General features: G+C 45.0%; 1 long non-coding RNA gene across 1 annotated transcript; it reads right to left on the minus strand.

Annotated features, from left to right (window-relative positions):
• Positions 1-1,133: 1,133 nt before the first annotated feature.
• On the minus strand, positions 1,134-25,855 carry LOC123094970 (uncharacterized). Its single transcript, XR_006446059.1, has 3 exons — positions 25,816-25,855; positions 25,623-25,725; positions 1,134-1,284 (listed from the first exon to the last, which is right to left on the minus strand). It is a non-coding gene; the product is annotated as an uncharacterized lncRNA (long non-coding RNA).

Consider the following 25,855-nt stretch of genomic DNA (forward strand, 5'->3'; position numbering starts at 1 on the left):
ACGGCAGCCCACATGCATGTCGTTGCCACACAATGAGTCCGCTCCTGCCCTGTTGTGCATCGCTCCACCCCACCTGCAGTTCGGCTCTACCTGCTGGATCCTGCCGTGAAGGTCGCTCGATCATGCGCGGCCATGCCTCGCTCCCTGCTTTGACCGCTTGGTGCTGGCTCCGCTGACTACTTCTGATCTTCAAGTAAAAAAGAAATTTAAGTACAATGCTTTCGTCCGGTACACATCTCCCTTGCTGGCCACCTACTCTTGGCGGTGTCCCTGACATAGGCTTGTGCTCGTTTCTGCTGGCCGTGATGGTCGCTCTTTAACGACTCCTCTCGTGGCCTCCGCACATGATGATTGTCGCTTTACATCGACTACTGTCACGACTAGCATCGTTGATTGCCACTTACATGTCAAATCCTCGCTCACATGCTTCATCTCAATCTACGGCATGCCACTCAGTAACCAGCTACAGGAAAATAAAACTACAACCTTTGTATCAAAATGTAAGACGATTTTTTTCATGACAAATCGAATGAAACCGCTTCGGATTTCTTTTTATGAAAACCCTTGTTCCGCTCTTGCTCGCCGCTACTAACAGGGCCTCGGCTTATTTTCCTTCAGTTCACATTTTTCAGCTCATCTGTTCCATTGCATTGAACTCCTCAAACACCTTAGAAAAGAAAGATGATATGATATGTATACCCAACTATGTTAACAACATATACTTCTGATTCACATTCGATGAAACTATTAAATTACACCGGTACATCAGGAGGTACCTACTCCTGAACTATAAAGTTCAGAATTTAAGGCCCTGTTCGGCACTCCCCCAGCTCCGCAGAATACAAGGATCTGCGGAGTACGACTTTTGCCCGCTCCATGATTTTTTAACTACGGCTCCGGCCGCTCCAGGAGTGGAGAGCCTCCGAACACGGCCTAAGCTTCTGATCTTGAATAAATGAATACAGTAAACATGTACTCCCTCCGTCCAAAAATTCTTGTTTTAGATTTGTCCAAATACAGATGTATCAAGTCGCGTTTTAGTATTAGATACATCCATATCTAGAAAAATGTAAGACAAGAATTTTGAGACGGAGGGAGTACATAAATTGCCAAGTTATGTTCTCTATCGCCCAAACACTCGCCAAGACTACCTTATCAAAGGATCAAGGAGATACTAGTAACTAGCCAAGTTAGGAGGAATGACAGCCATATCTTGCTTTGTTTCTTCAGATCCAAACGCACACTAAAGGCCTTTCTTCCGGATAAAAACTGGTCTGTCAAGCCCTGAAATAGTTACGCTGTACGTCAGATGTAGAAACACACATGTCACAATTGCAAGGACAAACATAACTGCTCCCCTCCTCAGTTTATCGCAAAAGATAAATTCCCTCTCTAATACATAATTAATTAAATGGAGGCGGTATCCCAGAATAATCTCATACATAATGAAGATGCAAACGTGTGATGATTTATAAAATGGATTATGTTAACCTTTGAGTCCTTCATTTTCCATGCACGTGGGATTTCCCACAATTTATGCAGGGGCTAAAATATCATACTGTTAAGCACCAGAATCAGCTCTTTCAGTCCTCAATTTCACAGGAACAATTTCATCTTATGACTGCCGTAAAATTCAGTACATACTACTAATGCAAATTTCACTCTCCAACTAAGATTTTTAATGAGGCACTCTTTGCTACTAATATTATCAAGCATAATCAAATATCTCACAATATCAGCAGGCAATCAACAAGGTGGGGAAAATATCTGGTGCCCCGGAGCTTGTGGTGCTACCGATGCACCGAACTCACATTGTGCTTTTAAAACGTTCAAAAAATTCTGCAAAAAAATTAGTACTCACACAACATCAATGTAGGTTGTCACAAAATTTCAAGTCAAAATTCGAAACATAACTCAAAAAACAAAAATGAAAAATTCAACACTGAGTAGTACATAACATTAACTTGGGCTTTAGATTTGGCCCATTTTCACACTGACGCCAAATTTGTCATTTTTGTATCTCAAAAAATATTTTGAATTTGTATACGATTTTTTGTGACATCATACATTGATGTTGTGTTAAGGTGCTAGAATTTTTTCATATTTTAAAAAATATTCGATAGCATTCGGTGCACCAGTAGCACCACAAGTGTGGGTGCACCGGATACATTCCCCAACAAGATGGACCATCAACATGCATTTTTGGAACTAGAATGTGGCACAGAGAAATACGATCAACAACTAGGGAGTGGAAATTATGCTCTTCTATTACAAAGGGATAACAGTTAGTACTTGGTACTCCCTCCGTGAAGAAATATAAGAGTGTTTTGATCACTACTTTAGTGATCTAATCACTCTTATATTTCTTTAGAGGGAGTAGCATCTAAGGCCTAATATAAATAAAGGCTTGTGTGACTGACAGGCATACAACAACCAATTAAAACACTATTTTTCTGCAGAACCTAAATATTGTACAAGGAACATCTTTACCTCTCGTGTGAAAGAAACCCTATGCAAACAAGGTTAGACAATTAAAAATACATAGTTTACATTACCGCAAGTAAAAGGAATGCACCTTTAGTTTGAAATGGAATATCTGATAAGCCTGCCTTACAGGGAGATTCAAAAGAATTATCATGGAACCTTGATTTAAATCTTTTCAACTTGCTGATTGCTGGACTATCAAGGAGATCAAGTAGAAGAGGGTTAAGTCCTCTTAGTTTGTGGGTTGAGTCGACCAAAAATTCAGCAAATATTGACAATCGTTTTCATTGCAATGGAAATAAATCCATCTAGAAACTGCTATGAGCCAAGCATTGCTCCAGACAACATGAAACACAGAACAGAAGTTAAATTACTCATGTCATCAGATGGATAATCACAATAATTTTACTTGTGACATTGGGGTAGAGGTGGGATGCAAATCCTCACAATGGCAAAGTGTTGGTATGGCGCTAGCTAAGCTTGTAATTACTGTTGTTCCCCAAAAGCTCGAGACATTGCCGTTCGAATAAATCCAACTTGAATTCTGTGAAGTAGGCTAATGGCAACTAAACAAGAAAATTATGTGATGCACTGTATCTGGACTTCTGGAGTGAGCAGAGATTTGGGAGCATTACTGAAGAATATACGCGATTCTAAAGAATACACACGCAATGAAAAAGGGCTGAGAAACTCTGTCCTTGCCAGAATCCGTACCAGCCTCGAGGGGACACAGGCCTTCCATCGGCAGGAAGATGCGATGCCCCAGGCCCGAATCCTCTGCAGTCGATTTCACATGCTGATGCCCACCCCCGAATCAACCGAGAGCAGAAGCACAACAGTAGGGACGCTGTAATGTGTCGCCGTGAAGCCGAGGCCCCGATTCCTCCGCGTCTGAAGCCAAGCGCTGACGAGGACACCCAACGCAAAACCGCCCGCTCATGGCCAAAACCGATCGACCCTCGCCTCCGACCTCGATGCTGCTGGTAGCGGAGCCGCATTTCCCAGAAACTGCGGGGAGGCTAGCTCGCAATACCCACGACCAAATTTTCTTTTCCTCGCTAACATAAAAAAAATCATTGTCTGCAGCCGTGGTGGGAATTGTTTTTTGCTTTTGGTGGACCAACCGAGCGGATACGAAGGGAGTCCGGCTCGGTGGGTCGTTCGACCGAGAGAGAGCTGGAACAGGGGCTCCAAGAGGAAGAAGCAAGCAAGTGGAGGAGGTGGCTGCACCATTTGCTCTGCTTGCTTCTCTGCACTTACGCAGCTGCTGGGGTTCAGGTCCAAGCCAAAGGGGAGTAGCCGCCGTTTCAGGCGCCCTGACTTCCCTTCATCTTCTCCAGCAGCCTGTGCTAGACAAGGGGAGATATAACCCCACAGTTCCGCACCTGCGGCTCCTTGTGCCCCATGCCGACCTCTCCTCCACCCCTGATGCATGCACCGGCTAGAGCTCAGGCCTCCATGCTCCCTCGGCCGCTAGCCTAATGACCGTCCCTACGACCCTGAGCGTCTCCGCCAACCCTGAGTATGCTAACGACATGATCATCAATTGGCGACGACCCTCAGTATATTGCCTTTGTGAAGGCACGTCTTAGTGAGCAGTTTCTTATGTCTGATTTTGGCCTACTTTCTTGGGATAGAGGTCTCTTCTACCATTGATGGTTTTTTTTATTTTCTAAGAAAAATATATCCAGAATCTTCTTGCTCATGCTGCTCTTACAGATGAGTGCACTGTTGAGACTCCCATGGAGTCAATGTTCACCTTCGTGCTAGTGATGGTGACCCTTGTCTAATCCGACGTGTTATCATCATCTTGTTGGGAGTCTTGTTTATCTAGATGTTACTCGTCCAGATATCTCCTATCCCGTCCATAGTTTGAGTCAGTTTGTCTTTGCACCCACATTGGTTCACTATAGTCACCTCCTCCTTCGTGTTCTCTGATATCTTCGTGGCACGATCTCTCACCGTATGTTCTTTCCCTGCTCTAGTTCATTACAGCTTCAGGCCTATTCAAATGCTACGTGGACTAGTGATCCCTGGGATCGTCGTTCACTTTTTGCTTATTGTGTTTTTCTTGATGGTTCTGTCACTGCCTCGAAGACAAAGAAACAGACTACAATTTCACGTTTGGGTGCAGAGCCTGAGCCTCGAGCTCTGGCTCTTTTGACGGCAGAGGTGAGTTGGTTACGATGGTTACTTCAGAAGTTTGGTACTTCTGTCACTACACCTACTTTGCTCCTATTTGACAATACAGGTGCTCATAGTGTTGCGCGCGACCCAGCGAAGAATGAGCTCACCAAGCATATTGGCGTTGATGCTTTTTTGTGTGTGCTGGTGTGCAAAATTCAGGTTATTGCACCTCAGTATGTGCCTTCGGAGTTACTGTTGGCAGATTTCTTTAGGAAAGCCCAAACTAGAGCACAACACGACTTCTATATCTATCTCTCCAAGCTCGGTGTTGTCGATCCACCATGAGTTTGAGGGAGGGGGAGTTAAGAGTTATATATTTAGTCGTGTACCCCTTTGTATTGTCCCCGCTCTGTAAAGGTTTTTTTTTGCATATTGTAAAACACTTGTACGTGTATACAATGGCATATGGCCACCTGGAAACACAGTTGCATATTTCCTAACAGGAACCTCCCTCCTTGTTAATGGCCAAACACTTCTTAGCACTTTTGTCCTTTCATGTTCATCAACATACGATGCAGCTCATTTCTGGTGGTCAGATTGTTGACTCTGGTTGTCGAGTAATTCTCGACTTTGACGCATGCTTTGTTTTGGACCGTCACACTGGTGCTATCCTTGGTGCTGGCCCCCGATGTCATAACTCCCAGGGCCTGTGGGAGCTTGACTGGCTTCACTTTCCCTCTGTTGCCACCGCCGCCAGTCTCTCCACCTCTGTTGCCTTGTCTACCAACTCTTTTTAGCAGTGGGATCATCGCCTTGGTTACTTGTGTTACTCTCGTCTCTCATCCTTAGTTCGGCGTGGTCTTCTTGAAATGTGTGAGGCCTTAATGCACTGACTCGAACCTTTGCCCGTTGTGTTCGCCTTAGGCACCCCCTTGGTGATTGTCAACCATATGTGGTCCTTTAGCTGATGAATATCGCTTTGCTTTCCTCCAAAAGCTGAGTTGTGCTCCTCGTAACCTGGTCCTTGGGTCGTTACCGGTGACTTCAACTTGATCTAGCAGGTAGGGGCGGGTAAAAATAACGCTAACCTAGAAAGAAGATAGATGGGCAGATTTCACCGTTTCCTTGATGACCTTGGGCTTCGCGAGATCAACCTCATCGGGCGGCGCCAACGTTGGTGCAGCTAGACCACTTGTTCTGTTTTCAACGAATTGGGGGTAATGACATCCTAGTTGCTTTTCCGTGCGAATACTCCATGGCATTTGATTTAGCATGTACACCACGATTTTCACACCTAGGGCTCACTAGTCCCACTTCAAGGATATCTGGCCGAATTTTGATGGCTTCTGCCAGGTGGTTCCTGATGCCTAGCATGCGTCGTCGCACCTTTGCCAATTCTAGCGTTTGGGTGTCCTGCTGAAGCATATGGACAACACATTGCGGTTGTGGAGCGACCGGCATATTGGCAGCATCAAGCTACAACAGCTCATGGCTAAGTAAATCATTTTTCAGCTCAACATGGTGCAGGAGACCCGACAGTTGTCCCAAAAGGAGTTTAATATGCGCAAAGAGCTGAAGCTTAAGTTGCTTGGTTTGGCCTCCCTCAAGTGCATCATCCCCCGCCAGCCCTCCGCTTCCACTAGCTAGCCGAGGGAGACGCAAACACGTGCTACTTCTACATCCATGTGTGCCACTGCCACTGCAAAAATCACATGATTGCCATTACCCGTGGCAATATTGTCACCTTGACCCATGAGGATAAGGAGTAGACACTGGCAGACTACTCGTCCATCATGGGTTGCACCATCCCTCGTAGAGTTGTTTTACCAACTCGCTTTGGAGATCATTAAAGATGAGCTTGCCGTAGTCGTCCACCAGCTCTATTTGCTTATACCGGGTTGCCTCGTTGAGCTTAACAATACCCACATCGTCTTGGCGCTAGAGAAGAAAAACTCGAACAAGGTCGCGCACTTCCACCTGATCTGTTTACCGCATACCTTTGGTAGGCTTTTCTCCAAGCTGCTTGCTCTCCACGTCATGCCTCGGCTCCCAGAACTATTCAAGGAAAACCAGAGCTCCTTCATGCTCACCACTAAGGGCTTGCACGTTAGATACATCGCAACCCTCATGCTCAAGGTTGACATTGCGAAGGCATTCGATTCGGTCTCATGGCCCTTCCTCCTATGGTCTCACGGCCACCAGCACTGGCAGCGGATTCAACGAGTTGGTGTGGATGATTCTACCGTAGACACCCTCAACAGGGTGCCCGGGAGGCATATTCTTTACCATCATGGCATGTGGCAAGGTGACCCCTTGTCTTTGTTGTTTCTTCTTGTGCTGGAGGTGCTCAACGTCTTGTTGGTCCATGCGAAGAGCATTGTCATGTTAGAGCCATCGTGTTGGCGTGGCGTCAAGCACCTCATGTCGGCGTACAATGCCGACATGGTCTTGGTGGCACATCGAGCTTATGCACCAACTTCAACAAGTGTTCCTTTGCACCAATCTATTGCAGCATCCCCGAGATTTAAGTGATTAAGCTAAGCTTCGCATGTGCTTTCCCAGCGCTCCCGTGCACCTACCTTAGCCTCCCCTTATTGTGCAAGATTCGCACAGTCCACATGTAGCTTCTTCTAGACAAAGTTCTCAACTGCATCCCCACTTGGATTGAGAATCTACTAAACATGGGAGGCTGGCTCATGCTTGTCAAATTAGTACTTCTCTCCATCCCAGTTTATCAAGCCATCGCCATGCCACTACCTCTGTGTTTACTTGCGGCGGTTGAGAAGTACATTCGTGTTTTCCTTTAGAGCGGGGCCGACATAGTCAGCGACGGGCAATGCATGGTGGCCTGGAGCAAGGTGTGCTTCATGTGGAACTCAGCGGCTTCAGGATCCTTAGGCACATCTCTCATTTGCTGTGTGGATTCCTTGTTGAGCAGGGCACACTTCCTCGGTTCTCTTGTCTTGGTGCTCATGCTTAGAAGGGTGTTGCTGAGCGAAAGCAGCGTCACCTTCTTGTGGCGGTTCGTGCATTGATGATTGTCGCCTCTCTTCCACCTCACTTTTGGGTTGAGGTAGTTTCTGCTTGTACCTATCCCATCAACATTAATCCTTCCTCTGCTCTACAGACTGACATTCCTCTTGAGCATCTTTTTGGTTGTTCTCTTGACTACTCAACACTTCATTTGTTTGGTTGCATTTGCTTCTTCTTGCCCCTCGTGAATGCACCAAACTAACTATTCAGCCTGTTGAATGTGTCTTCTTAGGTTACAATGATGAGCAAGGGCTATCTGTGTTGGGATCCTGTGAGTCGTCGGATGCACATTTCTCAGGATGTGACTTTTGATGAGTCTCGTCCTTTATATCCACGTCCATCCTCTCCTTTGACCTCCCCCATTGAGGATATTTATTTCCTCACTTTTTCAAATACACCTATCACTCAAGTATTGCCCTTGTCCACCCATCCCACCGTGTCTTCCCATACTACTGTTGTAGACCCCACACCGTCGTCACTTGCAGCTTCCCCACCTCGTTCATTACCTGAGGCTTCCCCATTGATTCCCCCTCATCATCTTCTTTACTACACTGGTCATCCGCGTGTTGTGAATTCTTCTGATGAGCCATCTCCCTCGACTATTGTCTTCTTCTGTTGGCAACTCACCGCCTCCAGCTTAGCCTACTTATGGCTTTCGAGCTCGCCCGCTTCCGCCTACTGACCGCTATGGTTATTCTAGCACCGCTCTTCTCGAGACGACTTATCATGACGTTGTTGCTCATCCTAAATGGCAGCATGTGATGACATCGGAGATTGATGCTCTTTCGCACATTGGCACGTGGGATCTCATTTCCCTTCCTCCTCGTGCTCGTCTCATCACTTGTATGTGGGTCTACAAGGTTAAGACTGATGGTTCTCTTGAGCATTACAAAACTCGTCTAGTGATGTGAACATGGTCATGACTACGATGAGACATTTGCCCCTATGGCCCACATGACCACTCTTCGCACGCTTTTCATTGTGGCTTCTCTTCCCGATGACATGGTTTGTCGTCTTTGTCGCTATCTATATGGCCTTAAGTAAACCCCTCGTGTCTGGTCTGAGTGCTTCATCTCAATAGTGATTGCGGCTGGTTTTCGGTGAGTGCTCATGATCCTGCACTTTTTGTCTACATTTCAACTCGTGGGCGAACTCTTCTATATGTCGATCATCACCGACAACGATTCTAAGTACATTGCCTTTGTGAAGGCTCGTCATAGTGAGTTTCTTATGTCTGATATTGGTCCTCTTCGCTACTTTCTTGAGACTGAGGTTTCTTCTACCTTTAATGGCTTCTTTATTTCCCAAGAGAAGTATATCCAGGATTTTCTTGCTCTTACTGATAAGTGCACTATTAAGACTCCTATGAAGCTCAACTTCCACTTTGTATCCACCTCCGCTCCCTACCAGTCTGAGTGGGCATCCGTTGCCTGGTTGTGGGTTACTATGTGTGTTGCCTCGATCCCACATCTTGTCTTCCCTTGTTGGGCGGCCGCATCACCGCACACTCAGGCACCACCATCGGCGAGCAGGAGCACGAGCAAGCGTCCTTTTGACCTTGTTCAGTCTTATGTCTGGGCCCATCTCCCTTTGCCTTGGAAGGAGGTCATCACTAGTAAATTATCTTTATAGATGATTTCTCTTAACACACATGGATATACTTTATTTCTTCCAGGCGTGCAATCTGTGCGACGGAACATGGCCAATTTTCAGGGGCCATGAAATTCCTAGTACAAGGCAGCCTATAGCAAGCAGCAGCTAGCAGGCCTGCTACTCGATATCCAGCATGGGCTTGTAAGCCGCCCCGCTAGCGCTAGCGCGTCTAGCCGTCCAGGCTGTATAGAGTCTCCCATGGAGCCCATACGTCGAGCAATCAAGGCATCGAGCCATCGAGGACACCAACTCGAGTGGACGAGTCCTCTCCAACGCCGCCTCCTGCCCTCATCTCTTGTCTGTTCGTCTCCTCTCTCTTTTTCCAGTACGACGCTTGAAGCTCAGCGATCCTCCATCAGTCCATCCCCATCCAATTCAGCATGTGATGCTTCTATCAGCTGTCGGCCATCGATCCGTGAGTTCCGCAGATCGCATTCAATCTAGCAATTTTAATTTGTGCCAATAGCTGGTTGATAATTCTGTTACTTTATAGAAGTACTTAGAATTTACTTTTCAATATCATCACCGGATAATTTTGTTATTTATGTTCTCTTCTATATGTCGATCATCACCGACAACTCTATCTTTTCTATACACATTTCAAGATCCTCAAGATAGAGAACATAAATCCGGTGACCAAAAGAATTTGAAAAAAACATAAAACAGAGAAGTTAATCGAAAGGAGCCATGGATAAGTTTGTTGCAAAAGAACCACACGTATCCTCTAATAATCAATCACAGGATCAAGGCCTCACGGTTGATAATAATGTTGACCCTGATGTTGACAATGATCATAGAGATGAACAAGCAGAGAAAGAAAATAATGATGAGGTTGATGATGATCTTATTGGTAAAACAGACATTGATATGGATAATAATGGTGATGACATCGGGACAACTAGTATTGATGTTAACTCAAATACTTCACCTGTTGCGGATGTCGGTGGTTCTTTTCATGTTAATATATTTGATCCAAGAAATTGGGGTTCTCTTGATCCTAAGCAGATTGACATTTTAGCACAAAAGGCCCTAAAAGAGACTCACAATTTCAAAAAGGTCTTAAGAACAGATATTCTAGCAGGTTTTCTGCACTATTCAATACTAGAATTATGTCAAATGGGGAGCATTGCGATAGAGATTGGCTTGTCTATTCTAAGGAACTCGATAGACTATTTTGCTTTGGTTGTAAATTATTTACAAAAGGGCATAGAAAAGGTCAATTGGCAAACGAGGGGTGTGATGATTGGATACATCTTGGCAGTACACTTAAAGAGCATGAGACAAGTGTAGATCATGTTTTGAATATGACCACTTGGTATGAGCTCTGTACTACTAGATTGCAAAAGCATCAAACTATTGATAAAGATGCTCAAGGACAACTTGAGAATAAAAAGGAGCACTGGAGAAAAAATTTGTTCAGAATTGTTTGCATTATTAAATTTCTTGCCAAGCATAATCTAGCCTTTCATGGTAGTAACAGCAAACTGTATGAAGACAGCAATGGGAATTTCTTGGGTCTGTAGAGATGTTGGATGAATTTAACACAGTTATTCAAGAGCATGCTTGTAATGAAGAAACTCATGCTCATCATCTTGATCATAAGATTTAGAATGAGTTGATACACTTGTTTGCTTCAGCTATTAATTGTTAAGAAAATAAAGAGTGCAAAATATTTCTCGGTCATACTTGATTGTACCCTGATGCAAGCCACCAAGAACATATATTTCCTTTTTTTCATTTTAGGTATCCGCAACTGATAATGCTATAAAACGAGCAGCGAGGCAAAAGGTTTGGCAAATAATGAACCTGGGGAGTATGAATTTATAGTGGCAATAGTAATTTGGTCTGAGGTACTATATGTTGTTAATTTAGTAAGCAAAAACTTGCAAGCAAAGAATATGCTTATAGATGTTGCTATTGAGAAAGTGAAAGGGTTGATTTTTTTCGAAGGGTATAGAGAAAGTGGCTTTTTAGAAGCATTGGAGATAGCCAAAAAATTGCACTTGATATGGTTATTAGTACAACATTTCATGAATGACGAGAAATTAAAAGAAAGAGACATTTTGATGAGAACCCAGATGACACAACTGTTGCCACACAGTCTACAGAGGAATCATTTAGAAACGGTTATTTTCCAACTATTGTCGTTCAAGCAATTATGTCACTTACAAGCAGATTTGAACAATACGAGGTTAGCAGAAAAATTTTCATTTCTTATTTACTTCCAAATCATTGCAGTCGTTGGATAATGGGAGCTTGAAATCTTCTTGTGATAATCATGAGGCAGCCCTTAAAAAAGATGGCAAATCTGACATTTATGCCAATGAACTGTAGTGGAGTTGAGGTTACTTAAAGATTCCATTCCAAAGGATGATATGGGGCCAGTTGAAATTCTAAAGTTTTTAGAGTGACATGATTGGAAATTCTAAACTTTTTAAAGTGACATGATTGTTTTCCCACTGCAGGTATTGCATACATAGTTCTATTGACCATTCCTATGACTTTTGCATCAGCAGAAAGAAGCTTTTCAAAATTGAAGCTATTGAAGTCCAATATGTGTACTACAATGACACAACAAAGGCTTACTGATTTGGCTACAACAGCACTTGAGAGTGAAGTGTTGGAGAACATTGATTACAAGGATATAATTGAAGATTTCATTTCAAAGAACACTAAAAGAATGTTGTTATTCAAGTAAGGACTATGCAACCAAGCTTCTGATAGGTATGAGCAAGGTAATCTTGCTCAATTCTCTTGTCCTGGTGCACATGCTCAGAATGGCGAGGCTGAGTGCAAGCATCGTCACCTTCTTGAGACGGCTCGTCCGTTGATAGTCACTACCTCTCTTCCGCCGCACTTTTGGGCCGAGTTTGTCCCCACTTCCATCTATCTCATCAATCTTCAGCAATCCACTGCTCTGAAGGGTGGCACTCCTTTTCAAGCGTCAATTTGATGGTTTCCTGATTATTCGGCACTTCAATTGTCTTTGTCACTGTCTATATGGCCCTAAGAGAACCCCTCGTGGCTGGTTTGAGTGCTTTGTCTCAGTGGTGATTGCCGCTAGTTTTTGGCGAGTGCTCATTATCCAACACTTTTGGTCCACCATTCAACTCGTGGTCGAACACTTCTACAAGTCGATCATCACTGGCAAAGACTCTAAGTACATTGCCTTGGTGAAGGCTCTTCATAGTGAATTTCTTATGCCCAATCTTCGTCCTCTTCAGTACTTCCTTGAGATTGAGGTTTCTTCTACCTCTAGTGACTTCTTTATTTTCTAAGAGAAGTATGTCTAGGATCTTCTTACTCATGCTACTCTTACTGATAAGCGCACGGTTGAGACTCATATGGAGTCAACGTCCACCTTTGTGACCACCTCCGCTACCTACCAATCTGGATGGGCATCCATTGCCTTGCTGCGGGTTGCTACGAGCACTGTCTCAATCCCACATCCCGTGTTCCCTTTATGTGTGACGCCATAACCGCACGCTCGGGCACCACCAATGATGAGCAAGAGCTCGAAAAGTCGATGCATACCTCGATTATGCATAGGACGAGCCGAGGACAGGCGCTACCTAAAGTTGGGGTCAAGGGCGCCCGAAGAGACATTTACTCCTATATATATGGCCCACGTGACCACTCTTCGCACACTTCCTCAATATGGCTTCTATTCACCGCTAGTCTGTCTCTCAGCTTGATGTCAAGAATGCCTACAAGTAGCCACCACCTAGATTCTCTTCCTAATGGCATGGTTTGTCGTCTTCGTCGCTGCCTATATGGCCCTAAGCAAACCCCTCATGCCTGGTTTGACCGCTTCGTCTCAGTGGTGATTGCGGCTAGTTTTTGGCGAGTGCTCATTATCCTACATTTTCGGACCACCATTGAACTCGTGGTTGAACACTTCTTCTACATGTCAATCATCACTGGCAATGACTCTTAAGTACATGGCCTTGGTGAAGGCTCATCATAGTGAATTTCTTATGTCCAATCTTGGTCCTCTTTGGTACTTCCTTGAGATTGAGGTTTTCTTCTACCTCTAACGACTTCTTTATTTTCTAAGAGAAGTATGTCTAGGATCTTCTTACTCGTGCTACTCTTACTGATACCTTTGTGACCACCTCCGCCCCCTACCAGTCTGGATGGGCATCCTTTGCCTTGCTGCAGGTTGCTACAAGCACTGTCTCAATCCCACATCACGTGTTCCCTTTATGTGTGACACCATAACCGCACGCTCGAGCACCATCAATGGTGAGCAGGAGCTCGGACAGTCGACGCGTACCTGGATTATGCACGGGACGAGCCGACGACAGGCACTACCTAAAGTCGAGGCCAAGGGCGCACAGTAGGAGAACTTGGGGTGCTTAATCAAGCACGTGGCACACAACCCGCAAACAGGAAAGGAACACCCAGCCAGATCGGCAGGGTACGAAGAGTGCACAGGCAAGTGGGATGCCGGATCAAGTCCCTCTACTGCCAGTGGTCCCAGTCTGCCTCTGTTGCCTTGTCTACTAGATATTTTCAAGAGTGGCATCATCGCCTTGGGTCACTTGTGAGCTCTCATCCTTAGTTCGACGTGATCTTCTTGGATCCGTCTCCGATGATGTCTCTAATACGTGGTCCAGTTACCTTATACTCATAGCGAGACAGTGTCTTAGCATCCTTTAGACCTTGTTCACTCTGATCTCGAGGGATCGTCTCCCCCTTTTCCTTCGCTAGTGACTTCTCTCAACACACCTGGATATATACTTTATTTCTTCTCGTAATGAGGTCTTATCTATAAGCCTTTTGCTGCCATGGTCCGCACTCAATTCTCCACGCCTATTCATGTGTTCTATGGCGACTGGTGGAGAGTATATCTCCAAGCTGTTGCGTGGAATCCTTGCTGAGCAGACTTTGGTTCTCTTATCTTGGTGCTCATGCTCAAAATGGCATGGCTGAGCGCAAGCATCGTCACCTTCTTGAGACGGTTCGTCCATTGATGGTCACTGCCTCTCTTTCACCACACTTTTTGGGCCAACTCTGTCTCCACTTCCATCTATCTCATTAACCTTCAGCAATGCACTGCTCTGCAGGGTGACGCTCCTTTCGAGCGTCTATTTGATCGTTTATTCGGTGCTTCAATTTTTTGGTTGTGTTTGCTATGTCCTTCTTGCCCCGCGTGAACGCACCAAACTGACTTCTCAATCAGTTGAGTGTGTCTTCTTAGGATACAACATTGAGCATAAGGGATACCATTATTGGGACATGTTGGGCGTCAGATGGCTATTTCTCCGGATATGACTTTTGATGAGTCTCATCCCTTCTACCCGTGTCCATCTTCCTCGACCTTTTCAATGGAGGAAATCTCTCTCTTTTTTAAATGCAACACTCCTATCACTCCCTGATCCAGTCGTCGTACTGCTCATGCTTCTCTGATTATGTGGATCCAATGCCATCATCTCCTATGATTTCCTCACCTCGCTTATCACAGGATTCTACATATTCATCAGCTGTGGCTTCCTTGTCTCCATCACCTAAGTTTATCACGTTAATTTCTGCTCGTATTCTTCCATCTTTTCCTCACTTTTATATACATCGTCCGCGTGTTGCGAATGTGCCTACTGATGAGCCACTTCCCCTCTCGGCCTACTTATGGCTTGCTTCTCATCCGCTTCCGCCTGTTGACCGCCTTGGTCTTCCAAGCGTTGGCACTGGTGTTCTTGAGCCGACTTCTTATCGTGATGTTATGCATACCAAATGGCACCTTGCGATGGCAAGGGAGATTATTGCTCTTGAGCGCATCGGCATGTGGGATATTGTTTCTCTTCCTCGTGTTCGTCCCATCACTTGGTGGGAATGTTATGACTCACTTTGACTTTTTATATGTTCCTTCTTTTGATCATGTTCCTCGACTTTACTACACTCGTGGTTCGCGTGTTGTGGATTCTTCTGATATGCCATCTCCCTCGACGATTATATCTTCTTCCGATGGCAACGCACGGCCTCCAGCTTAACCTACTTATGGCTTTCGAGCTCGCCCGCTTCTGCCTATTGACCGCTATGGTTACTGCGTAGCTCTTCCCGAGACGACTTCTTGCCATGAGGTTGTTCATCCCAAATGGCTGCTTGTGATGGCATCGAAGATTCATGCTCTTGCCCGCATCGACACGTGGAATCTCATTTCCCGTCCTCCTCGTGCTCGTCTCATAACTTGTAAGTGGGTCTACAAGGTTAAGACTGATGATACTCTTGAACGTTACAAAGCTCGTTTAATGGTGAGAACATGGCCATGACTACGAAGAGACATTTACTCCTATATATATGGCCCACGTGACCACTCTTCACACACTTCCTCAATGTGGCTTCTATTCGCCGCTAGTCTATCTCTTAGCTTGATGTCAAGAATGCCTACAAGTAGCCACCACCTAGATTCTCTTCCTAATGGCATGGTTTGTCGTCTTCATCGCTGTCTATATGGCCCTAAGCAAACCCTCGTACCTGGTTTGACCGCTTCTGTCTTAGTGGTGATTGCGGCTAGTTTTTGGCGAATGCTCATTATCCTGCACTTTCGGTCCACCATTCAGCTCGTGGTCGAACACTTCTTCTACATGTCAATCATCACTAGTGAAAGCTCGTCATAGTGAATTTCTTATGTCCGATCTTGGTCCTCTTCCGTACTTCTTTGAGACTGTAGTTTCTTCTACCTCTATTGACTTCTTTATTTTCCAAGAGAAGTATGTCTAGGATCTTCTTACTCGTGCTACTCTTAATGTACCTTTGTGACCACCTCCACTCCCTACCAGTCTGGATGGGCATCCTTTGCCTTGCTGCGGGTTGCTACAAGCACTGTCTCAATCCCACATCCTGTGTTCCCTTTATGTGTGACACCATAACCGCACGCTCGAGCACCACCAATGGTGAGTAGGAGCTTGGACAGTCGACGCGTACCTGGATTATGCACCGGACGAGCCGACGACATGCGTTACCTAAAGTCGAGGCCAAGGGCGCACAGTAGGAGAACTTAGGGTGCTTAATCAAGCACGTGGCACACAACCCACAAACAGGAAAGGAACACCCAGCCAGATCGGCGGGGTATGAAGAGTGCACAGGCAAGTGGGATGCCGGATCAAGTCCCTCTACTGCCAGTGCTGCCAGTCTGCCTTTGTTGCCTTGTCTACTAGATATTTTTCAAGAGTGGCATCATCGCCTTGGGTCACTTGTGATCACTCATCCTTAGTTCGACGTGATCTTCTTGGATCCGTCTCCGATGATGTCTCTAATACGTGGTCCAGTTACCTTATACACATACGGAGACAGTGTCTCAGCATCCTTTAGACCTTGTTCACTCTGATCTCGAGGGATCATCTCCCCCTTTTCCTTCGCTAGTGACTTCTCTCAACACACCTGGATATATACTTTATTTCTTCTCGTAGTGAGGTCTTATCTATAAGCCTTTTGCTGCCATGGTTCACTCTCAATTCTCTACGCCTATTCATGTGTTCTATGGTGACTCTGGTGAAGAGTATATCTCCCAAGTTGTTGCATGGAATCCTTGCTGAGCAAACTTTGCTTCTCTTATCATGTTGCTCATGATCAAAATGGCATGGCTGAGCGCAAGCATCATCACCTTCTTGATACAGATCGTCCATTGATGGTCACCGCCTCTCTTTCACCGTACTTTTGGGCCAGCTTTGTCTCCACTTCCGTATATCTCATGAACCTTCAGCAATCCACTGCTCTGCAGGATAACGCTCCTTTCAAGCGTCTATTTGATCGTTTATTCGGCGCTTCAATTTTTTGGTTGTGTTTGCTATGTCCTTCTTGCCCCGCGTGAACGCACCAAATTGACTTCTCAGTCCGTTGAGTGTCTCTTCTTAGGATACAACAACATTGAGCATAAGGGTATCATTATTGGGATCATGTTGGGCGTCAGATGGCTATTTCTCGGGATATGACGTTTGATGAGTCTCATCCATCTTCGTCGACCTTTTCATTGGAGGAAATCTTTTTTTTAAATCCAACACTCCTATCACTCCCTAATCCAATTGTTGAACTGCTCATGCTTCTCTGATTATTGTAGATCCAATGCCATCATCTCCTATAATTTCCTCACCTCGTTTATCACAGGATTCTACACCTTCATCAGTCGTGGCTTCCTTGTCTCCATCACCTGAGTTTATACCGTTATTTCAGCTTGTATTCTTCCATCTATTCCTCACTTTTATATACATCGTCCGCGTGTTGTGAATGTGTCTACTGATGAGTCACTTCCCCTCTCGGCCTACTTATGGCTTGCTTCTCATCCGCTTCCGCCTGTTGGCCGCCTTGGTCTTCCAAGCGTTGGCGCTGGTGTTCTTGAGCCGACTTATCGTGATGTTATGCATACCAAATGGTACCTTGCGATGGCAGGGGAGATTATTGCTCTTGAGCGCGTTGGCACGTGGGATATTGTTTCTCTTCCTCGTGTTCGTCCCATCACTTGGTGGGAATGTTATGACTCACTTTGACTTTTTATATGTTCCTTCTTTTACTCATGTTCCTCGACTTTACTACACTCGTGGTCCGCGTGTTGTGGATTCTTCTGATATGCCATCTCCCTCGACTATTATATCTTCTTCCATTGGCAACGCACGGCCTCCAGCTTAGCCTACCTATGGCTTTCGAGCTCGCCCACTTCTGCCTATTGACCGCTATGGTTACTGCGCAGCTCTTCCCGAGACGACTTCTTGCCGTAAGGTTGTTCATCCCAAATGGCTGCTTGTGATGGCATCGAATATTCATGCTCTCGCCCGCATCAACAGGTGGAATCTCATTTCCCTTCCTCCTCCTGCTTGTCTCATCACTTGTAAGTGGGTCTACAAGGTTAAGACTGATGATACTCTTGAACTTTACAAAGCTCGTTTAATGGTGAGAACAAGGTCATGACTACGAAGAAACATTTACTCCTATATATATGGCCCACGTGACCCCTCTTCACACACTTCCTCAATGTGGCTTCTATTCGCCGCTAGTCTATCTCTTAGCTTGATGTCAAGAATGCCTAAAAGTAGCCACCACCTAAATTCTCTTCCTAATGGCATGGTTTGTCGTCTTCGTCGCTGTCTATATGGCCCTAAGCAAACCCCTCGTGCCTGGTTTGACCGATTCATCTTAGTGGTGATTGCGGCTAGTTTTTGGCGAGTGCTCATTATCCTACACTTTCAGTCCACCATTCAACTCGTGGTCGAACACTTCTTCTACATGTCAATCATCACTGGCAACGACTCTTAAGTTCATTGCCTTGGTGAAGGCTCGTCATAGTGAATTTCTTATGTCCGATCTTGGTCCTCTTCGGTACTTCCTTGAGATTGAGGTTTCTTCTACCTCTAATGACTTCTTTATTTTCTAAGAGAAGTATGTCTAGGATCTTCTTACTCGTGCTACTCTTACTGATACCTTTGTGACCACCTCCGCTCCCTACCAGTCCGGATGGGCATCCTTTGCCTTGCTGCGGGTTGCTACAAGCACTGTCTCAATCCCACATCCCATGTTCCCTTTATGTGTGACACCATAACCGCACGCTCGAGCACCACCAATGGTGAGCAGGAGCTCGGACAGTCGACGCGTACCTGGATTATGCACGAGACGAGCCGACGACAGGCGCTACCTAAAGTCGAGGCCAAGGGCGCACAGTAGGAGAACGTGGGGTGCTTAATCAAGCACGTGGCACACAACCCGCAAACAGGAAAGGAACACACAGCCAGATCGGCGGGTACGAAGAGTGCACAGGCAAGTGGGATGCCGGATCAAGTCCCTCTACTGCCAGTGTTGCCAGTCTGCCTCTGTTGCCTTGTCTAGCAGATATTTTTCAAGAGTGGCATCATCGCCTTGGGTCACTTGTGATCTCTCATCCTTAGTTCGACGTGATCTTCTTGGATCCGTCGCCGATGATGTCTGAAATACGTCGTCCAGTTACCTTATACTCATATGGAGACAGTGTCTCAGCATCCTTTAGACCTTGTTCACTCTGATCTCGAGGGATCGTCTCCCCCTTTTTCTTCGCTAGTGACTTCTCTCAACACACCTGGATATATACTTTATTTCTTCTCGTAGTGAGGTCTTATCTATAAGCCTTTTGCTGCCATGGTTCACTCTCAATTCTCTGCGCCTATTCATGTGTTCTATGGTGACTCTGGTGGAGAGTATATCTCCCAAGCTGTTGCGTGGAATCCTTGCTGAGCAGACTTTGCTTCTCTTATCCTGTTGCTCATGCTCAAAATGGCATGGCTGAGCACAAGCATCGTCACCTTCTTGAGACAGCTCGTTCATTGATGGTCACCGCCTCTCTTTCATCGTACTTTTGGGTCACCTTTGTCTCCACTTCCGTCTATCTCATCAACCTTCAGCAATCCACTGCTCTACAGGGTGACGCTCCTTTCGAGCGTCTATTTGATCGTTTATTCGGCGCTTCAATTTTTTGCTTGTGTTTGCTATGTCCTTACCCCGCGTGAACGCACCAAACTGACTTCTCAGTCCGTTGAGTGTGTCTTCTTAGGATACAACAACATTGAGCATAAGGGATATCATTATTGGGATCATGTTGGGCGTCAGATGGCTATTTCTCGGGATATGACGTTTGATGAGTCTCATCCCTTCTACCCGTGTCCATCTTCCTCGACCTTTTCAATGGAGAAAATGTATTTTTTTTAAATCCAACACTCCTATCATTCCCTGATCCAGTCGTCGTACTGCTCATGCTTCTCTGATTATTGTAGATCCAATGCCATCATCTCCTATGATTTCCTCACCTCGCTTATCACGGGATTCTACACCTTCATCAGTCGTGGCTTCCTTGTCTCCATCACCTGAGTTTATCCCGTTCATTTCAGCTTGTATTCTTCCATCTTTTCCTCACTTTTATATACATCGTCTGCGTGTTGTGAATGTGTCTACTGATGAGTCACTTCCCCTCTCGGCCTACATATGGCTTGCTTCCTCGTCCGCTTCCGCCAGTTGGTCGCCTTGGTCTTCCAAGCGTTGGCGCTGGTGTTCTTGAGCCGACTTCTTATCGTGATGTTATGCATACCAAATGGCACCTTGCGATGGCAGGGGGGATTATTGCTCTTGAGCGCATTGGCACGTGGGATATTGTTTCTCTTCCTCGTGTTCGTCCCATCACTTGGTGGGAATGTTATGACTCACTTTGACTTTTTATATGTTCCTTCTTTTACTCATGTTCCTCGACTTTACTACACTCGTGGTCCGCATGTTGTGGATTCTTCTGATATGCCATCTCCCTCGACTATTATATCTTCTTCCGTTGGCAACGCACGACCTTCAGCTTAGCCTACCTATGGCTTTCGAGCTCGCCCACTTCTGCCTATTGACCGCTATGGTTACTGCGCAGCTCTTCCCGAGACGACTTCTTGCCGTAAGGTTGTTCATCCCAAATGGCTGCTTGTGATGGCATCGAATATTCATGCTCTCGCCCGCATCAATAGGTGGAATCTCATTTCCCTTCCTCCTCCTTCTTGTCTCATCACTTGTAAGTGGGTCTACAAGGTTAAGACTGATGATACTCTTGAACTTTACAAAGCTCGTTTAATGGTGAGAACAAGGTCATGACTACGAAGAAACATTTACTCCTATATATATGGCCCACGTGACCCCTCTTCACACACTTCCTCAATGTGGCTTCTATTCGCCGCTAGTCTATCTCTTAGCTTGATGTCAAGAATGCCTAAAAGTAGCCACCACCTAAATTCTCTTCCTAATGGCATGGTTTGTCGTCTTCGTCGTTGTCTATATGGCCCTAAGCAAACCCCTCGTGCCTGGTTTGACCGATTCATCTTAGTGGTGATTGCGGCTAGTTTTTGGCGAGTGCTCATTATCCTACACTTTCAGTGCTCATTATCCTACACTTTCGGTCCACCATTCAACTCGTGGTCGAACACTTCTTCTACATGTCAATCATCACTGGCAACGACTCTTAAGTACATTGCCTTGGTGAAGGCTCGTCATAGTGAATTTCTTATGTCCGATCTTGGTCCTCTTCGGTACTTCCTTGAGATTGAGGTTTCTTCTACCTCTAATGACTTCTTTATTTTCTAAGAGAAGTATGTCTGGGATCTTCTTACTCGTGCTACTCTTACTGATACCTTTGTGACCACCTCCGCTTCCTACTAGTCTGGATGGGCATCCTTTGCCTTGCTGCGGGTTACTACAAGCACTGTCTCAATCCCACATCCCGTGTTCCCTTTATGTGTGACACCATAACCGCACGCTCGAGCACCACCAATGGTGAGCAGGAGCTCGGACAGTCGACGCGTACCTGGATTATGCACGGGACGAGCCGACGACAGGCGCTACCTAAAGTCGAGGCCAAGGGCGCACAGTAGGAGAACTTGGGGTGCTTAATCAAGCACGTGGCACACAACCCGCAAACAGGAAAGGAACACCCAGCCAGATCGGCGGGGTACGAAGAGTGCACAGGCAAGTGGGATGCCGGATCATGTCCCTCTACTGCCAGTGGCGCCAGTCTGCCACTGTTGCCTCATCATCTTGGGTTACTTGTGATCACTCATCCTTAGTTCGACGTGATCTTCTTGGATCCATCTCCGATGATGTCTCTAATACATGGTCCAGTTACCTTATACTCATACGGAGACAGTGTCTCAGCATCCTTTAGACCTTGTTCACTCTGATCTCGAGGGATCATCTCCCTTTGCCTCCGCTAGTGACTTCTCTGAACACACCTGGATATATACTTTATTTCTTCTCGTAGCGAGGTCTTATCTATAAGCCTTTTGCTGCCATGGTTCACACTCAATTCTCTACGCCTATTCATGCGTTCTATGGTGACTCTGGTGGAGAGTATATCTCCAAGCTGTTGCGTGGAATCCTTGCTAAGCAGACTTTGGTTCTCTTATCCTGGTGCTCATGCTCAAAATGGCATGGCTGAGCGCAAGCATTGTCACCTTCTTGAGATGGCGCGTCCATTGATGGTCACCGCCTCTCTTTCACCGCACTTTTGGGCCAAGTCTGTCTCCACTTCCATCTATCTCATCAATCTTCAGCAATCCACTACTCTGCAGGGTGACGCTCCTTTCGGGCGTCATCTATTTGATCGTTTATTCGGCGCTTCAATTTTTTGGTTGTTGCTATGTCCTTCTTGCCCCTCGTGAACGCACCAAACTGACTTCTTTGTCTGTTGAGTGTGTCTTAGTATACAACGATGAGCATAAGGGATATCGTTGTTGGGATCATGTTGGTCGACGGATGGCTATTTCTTAGGATATGACTTTTGTAGAGTCTCCTCCCTTCTACCAGCGTCCATCTTCTTTGGCCTTTTAAGTGGTGCATATCTCTTCCCACAATTTCCCCGAGTCGTCGTACTGCTCATGCTTCTTTGGTTATTGTAGAACCAACGTCATCATCTCCTATGATTTCCTCACTCGCTTATCACATGATTCTACACCTTCTTCACCGGTGGCTTCCTTTGTCTCCATCCCTTGAGTTTATCCCCTGATGATTCCAGCTTCTATTCTTCCATTTTTTTTCCTAACTTCTATATAGGTCGTCTATGTGTTGTCGATGCGTCTATGTGTTGTCGATGCGTCTACTGATTTGTCATCTTCCTCGTCTCAGCCTACTTATGGCTTCCGTCCTCGTCTGCTTCGTCCTGTTGACCGCCTTGGTCTTCCAAGCGTTGGCGCTACTGTTCTTGAGCCGACTTCTTGTTGTGATGTTGTTCATACCAAATGGCACCTTGTGATGACACAGGAGATTGCTGCTCTTGAGTGCATCGGCACGTGGGATATTGTTTTTGTTCCTCCTCGTGTTCGTCCCATCACTTGGTGGGTCTACAAGGTTAGCATGGTCCTGATTATGATGAGACTTTTGCTCCTGCAAAACTGTATGCTTGTGACCTCTGTTCGCCACTGGTTCGTGTCTAGGCTTGATGTTAAGAATGTCTTTCTTAATAGTGAGCTGCGTGAGGAGGTTTACATACAACTTGTCTTGTGGGTCATGGCTTTCAGCAAGAGCATGGTCCTGATTACTATGAGACTTTTGGTCCTGCAAAATTGTATGCTTGTGGCCTCGGTTCGCCACTGGTTCGTGTCTAGGCTTGATGTTAAGAATGTCTTTCTTAATAGTGAGTTGCGTGAGGAGGTTTACATACAACCACCACCTGGGTATTCTACTCCTTACAACATGCTTAGTCATCTTCATCGCCTCTATGGCTTTAAGAAAGCCTCTCGCGCTTGGTTTGAGTGTTTTGCCTCTATGGTGGATGTTACTGGTTTTCAGCGAGTGCTCAAAATCCGACGTTGTTTGCCCTCCTTTCTGCTCTTGGTAGGACTCTTCATATTGATGACATGATCATCACCAATGCAAACCGTGAGTATATTGCCTTTGTGAAGGCATGTTATGCAGTTTCTTATGTCTTATCTTGGCCCTCTCTGCTACTTTCTTGGGATTGAGGTCCCTTCTTGCTCAAAAATAATAATCTAGGATCTTACTCGCGCCGCTCTTAAAGATGAGCACAATGTTGAGACTCCCATGGAGCTCAATGTTCACCTCACTGTGCTACTGATGTTGATCGTTTGTCTAATCTTACACTTTATCGACATTTTGTTGGGAGTCTTGCTTTATCGACATTTTGTTGGGTGTCTTGTCTATCTGCCTGACACTCGCCCGGAAGAAGAAACAGACTGCAGTGCCCCCCGTTCGAGTGCACCTCTTCCCGCGGCGCCGTCGCTCCACTTTCCTACTCTACCCTCTACTATATGCTCTGCGGCATTATCGTCGTGGCCAAGACGGTGGCAAAATCACTAGCGTCGATGCCTCTCGCATGATGTTCCTAGAGCCTTTATCCTCTCAAGTGGCATGAACGACCGAAGGGGACAATGCCACCATGGATGTTGGCATTCCCTCTGTTGGATCGTGAAGTGTTTGGGAGTGAGACTAAGAGGAACACGGGAAAGGAGATGATGCCTAGCGTATTAGCGGAATGAGGCCTAAGCAAAATTGTTGAGATGAGTTATAGGCCCGCTACCAAAATGGTTGGTGTATTCTTCTCCAAAGGGGGACACGCGTTTGATGCAAACACGACTGAGAAGGATATAATCATACTCTATCAAGCCCAAATGATAATCTTCTTTTTTTACCCTGCTTCCAAATAATAATGACCCAAACACTAAACATAGCATTGATCATAATTCTTTATACATCACACCGTATCCTTAGAATCTACTAACATCTAAGGCAAATTTGAAAATTAGAGTTTGTGAATTAAATAAATGTTCACAGATTCAAAAATTATGTTTGCGAATTCGAAAAATGTTGCCAATTCCAGATATGTTCACGTATTCAAAGAAAGTTCACGGATTAAAAAAAATGTGAATTCCAAAAATGTTCATGTATTCATAAAATGATCACATATTAAAAAATGTCCACGTATTCAAAACAAGTTCATGGGTTCTAAAACGAAAAATTGTTAAATGTTCGCGTCGAATTCAAAAAATGTTCGTGGATTCTAAAACAATGTTCACAAATTCCAAAAATGTTATCGTGTTCTAAAAATGTTTTCATAATTCCAAAAATGTTATCGTGTTCGAAAAATGTTTTCATATTCAAGACAAGTATGAATTCCAAAAATGTTCACGAATTCAAAAAATGTTCACGGATTCTAAAAACTCTTCACAAATTCCAAAATTGCTCACGTATTCGAAAAATGTTCACATGTTCAAAAATTATTCAACCATGGGAAAAGGTTCAAAACTTTCAAAAAATATTCACGAATTTGGAAAATATTCGGTAATTCAATACTTTAGCAAATTCAAAAATGTGAATTAAAAATTGTTCACAAATTTGAAAAAGGTTCAAAAAATTAAGAAGGAAAAAGAAAAGGCGAACACGAAGGAAAACATAGCGTTGACCATAATTCTTTACACATCACATCATATTTTTTAGAATCTACTAACATGAAAGCCGTATACAAAATAGAATAAATCTACGCATGTAATTTACATGTACCATTATAATTATATTGTTTTAGAAATCCTAGACCAATGTCTATACTCTACAGCAGCTTCTATACTCTACAACAATGCACGTTTGGTGTGGGTTAATTTATCACCATCGTCTCGACGGTAATCTCTATTCCCAACCTAGGGGTGTGCATTACACGATTGGGAAAGAATCTCTGAACTTCGCCAATAAGTAACTCAACTAAACAGTTATGTATGTGATTTCAAAAGAAAGATATAAATGGCAAGGTGTTTAACAAATCTGCATGCATGTTGTATCGTGCTTATTGAGTGAACAAAACAAATATCAGGATAGAAACTAAGAAACAGAATGCATACCACCAGGAACACAGCCACCACTAGCTCTGTCACAGAATATTGCGTGATAAAAGCCCGCCATGCTAACTCAGCAGCTTCCTCAACTGACATGTTGAATTTGTAACTGAAATGTAAAGCACAAACATAAGGGATGCAACTTCAAGATAATATGAACTGTGAGCAAGGCAACATATAGAGGTATAAAAAAACATACCCCTCATCCAAGATACCATAACCATACAAAGAACTACAGA

Source organism: Triticum aestivum, chromosome 4B, assembly GCF_018294505.1.
Source record: "Triticum aestivum cultivar Chinese Spring chromosome 4B, IWGSC CS RefSeq v2.1, whole genome shotgun sequence".
In the NCBI taxonomy this organism is placed as follows: Eukaryota; Viridiplantae; Streptophyta; class Magnoliopsida; order Poales; family Poaceae; genus Triticum; species Triticum aestivum.